This window comes from Rhinopithecus bieti, unplaced genomic scaffold (assembly GCF_001698545.2).
Source record: "Rhinopithecus bieti isolate Rb0 unplaced genomic scaffold, ASM169854v2 scaffold_315, whole genome shotgun sequence".
In the NCBI taxonomy this organism is placed as follows: domain Eukaryota; kingdom Metazoa; phylum Chordata; class Mammalia; order Primates; family Cercopithecidae; genus Rhinopithecus; species Rhinopithecus bieti.
The window spans coordinates 5,886,929-5,890,013 of NW_016803481.1; positions in this window are offsets into that span (position 1 = coordinate 5,886,929).

Consider the following 3,085-nt stretch of genomic DNA (forward strand, 5'->3'; position numbering starts at 1 on the left):
TTTTTTTTTTTTTTTTTTCCTTCAATTACGCGGGAGGAACAATCTGTTGTCCTTTCCTGAAGTGAGTTCCTCCTAGGTCTGGTCGGACCTTTGTGTGGTAAAGATTTAGATCTCCTGTTAGGAAACCTGCTGGGTTAAGGGAATTTTCAGTGGTTAATGTTAAATCATCTTTTTTAACAGAATAGCCCCATGCTTTAAGATTTTTAAGTTAGTAAGCTACATTTTTGTTTTTTTTGTTGCTTTTCTTTTTTCCCCCTTAGGATACTTCTGAACTGGTGAGGTTTGCTCACAATGAGGTTTCTTCTAAAAGTTATTTTTCTACTTTCTTCTGTTAGCAAAGCTGTTGTCACTACAGATTGAATTCATTTGGGCCATCCACAGAGAGGTTAAGGATTTTTGATAGGAAGGCTACAAGTTGTCAGTGACCTCAGTGCTTTCGGGCTACGCCCTTGTTTACACTGACAGCAAAGTGCTATTGGAGTGTTATAGGGTTTCAGAGAATACCTTTAATTATCAATTACAGGTTTTAAATTTACCCTGGCTTTTAAAGGAATATGGTACACTTTTTTTTTCTCTTAACTACTTGTGTATCTCCCTCTTTCTCTCTTTGACTTTCTGTCTCTCTCTCTGCCTCTCTCTTCCTCTCTCTCTCTCTCTCTCTCCTTGATGCCCTCTTTGTCTCTCTGTCTCTTCCTCTTTTCCTGTCTTTGCCTCTTTTCCTCTCTGTCTCTTTCCTTTCTCTCTCTCTGCTGGTCTTTCCTTGCCTCTTCTAGCCACTTATGCTGCTGTTCTCTCATCCACTGTGGGGTGGGGAGTCTAAAACCAGCTGTAACCAAGTGTCAATGTACAGGGACTGGTCTGGGTGCCCTGGCTTACAGGTCACCTTGTGCCATACCTTTGAAACAAGGGACCTCTCCAGGCTTCCTTCTGATGGCCAACCCACCTCTAATGCCGGCCAGTCTATCTTACACAAAGTTTTAAGTTTTCCTGGTGTCATAGTAGTGCATAGTCTCCCTTAAATCATATTTTGAAAATTTTCAACATAGTTCCTGGTGGGGTGGGCTTACTTTGTCCCTGACCCATGCTTCCTCGAGAAAAAACACCACGCTCACACTACAAAACAAACAACGGGTAAAAAGGGCACACACACACTTTTACGGTTTACACCAAACCAGAATCAAAACCAAACTCAGAGTATCAAGAAATCCAAGCCAGGTCAGAACCAAAACCAAAGTATCAAGCAATTCGAGTCAAGTCAAAAACAAAAACCCAAGTGCTGGTACAGGCATACCATAGGTGATCAGGCCACGCTTCCACTCAAATGGAGTAGGCAGGTTCCCAAGACCAATCCTGTCAAGCAATTCAAACCAAGTCAAAACCAAAACCAAAGTGCCGATAAAGGCATGGTGTGGGTGATCAGGCCACACTTCCACTCAAATGGAGTGGGCAAGTTCCAAAGACCAGTCTTACCAAGTTTCAGATGTCCGGACTCCATGTGCCAGTTCCTTCCCAGTGTTCAGCCACTGCGTTGATCCTCTGTGGGGGCCTGCCATGCACCCCTCTGACGAGGCATTCCCCTGGGGCAAAGGCCTACCCAGGAGTGCTCTCAGGATCCGTGTCACTTAAGCTGGCCGGAGTGCCCCACAGGGATGCTCCACAGGGCAGGCCTAAGCTGCCCTAGGGGCTGCCTCAACCGTCCATCAGTTAATCACCTCACTTCCTGGTCAGGGAACCAAGAAATGCAGCAGGACAAGCTGCAGACAAAACCCCTCAGACACTGAGTTGTAGAAGGAAGGGCTTTATTCAGCTGGGAGCATCAGTAGAGTCACATCTGCAAAAACCGAGCTCCCCGAGTGAGCAATTCCTGTCCCCTTTTAAGGGCTTACAACTCTAAGGGGGTTCACGTGAAAGGGTCGTGATCTATTGAGCAAGTCGGGGGTATGTGACTAGAGGCTGCATGTACCGGTAATTAGAACAGAACAGGGATTTTCACAATGCTTTTTCATACAATGTCTGGAATCTATAGATAACATAACCAGTTAGGTCAGGGTCAATCTTTAACCAGGCCCAGGGTGTGGCGCCAGGCTCTCTGCCTATGGATTTTATTTCTGCCTTTTAGTTTTTACCTCTTCTTTCTTTGGAGGCAGAAATTGGGCATAAGACAATATGAGGGGTGGTCTCCTCCTTTCTAGTAGTAGTAGTAGCAGTTGCTTGCAATTTCACCATTAGATCATCTTTGTAAAGATGGGTTTTCTGTAGTTACTGTATTAAAAAGCAAGTGTGAATCACTGTAGAACAGAAAATGAGGGTGATGGTGTCTGATATGGTTTGTCTGTGTCCCCACCCAGATTTCATCCTGAATTGTAGCTCCCATAATTTCCATGTGTCATGGGAGAGACCTGGTGAGAAGTAATTGAATCATAAGGGTGTGTCTTTCTCATGCTATCTCATGATAGTGAGTCTCATGAGATCTGATGGTTTTATAAGGGGGAGTTCCCCTACACAAGCTCTCTTGCCTGCTGCCATGTAAGACATGACTTTGCTCCTCCTTTGCCTTCTGCTATGATGGTGAGGCCTCCCTAGATGTGGAACTGTGAGTCAATTAAACTTTCTTTCCTTTATAAATTACCCAGTCTTGGGTATGTCTTTATTAGCAACATGAGAACAGACTAATACAGCGTCCAATCTCACTCTGGGCTTTAGGAAATCATATAGACCTAAGAAGTTCACACACTCAATAAGTTAAGTAACTATCATTTTTTAATGAGGTAAAAATATTTTTCTTTGAATTTATATGTTTTATCATTTTCAAATGGCTATTAAGTCATTAGGACATAAATATTTTATCTTTTGTACCTAACTACTTAATGAGTAGTACTTAAAGGTATTTCTTTGGGCCTAGAGTACAATGAAAAATGATTGGGTGACAAAAGAAGCAGTGGATGAAGACAGCTTCAGAACCTTTAAACTAATCACTAAAGTTGTATATGGGGGCTCATGCCTGTAATCTCAGTGCTTTGGGAGGCTGAGACCAGAGGATCATTTCAAGTCAGGAGTTTGAGACCAGCCTGGGCAACATAGCAAG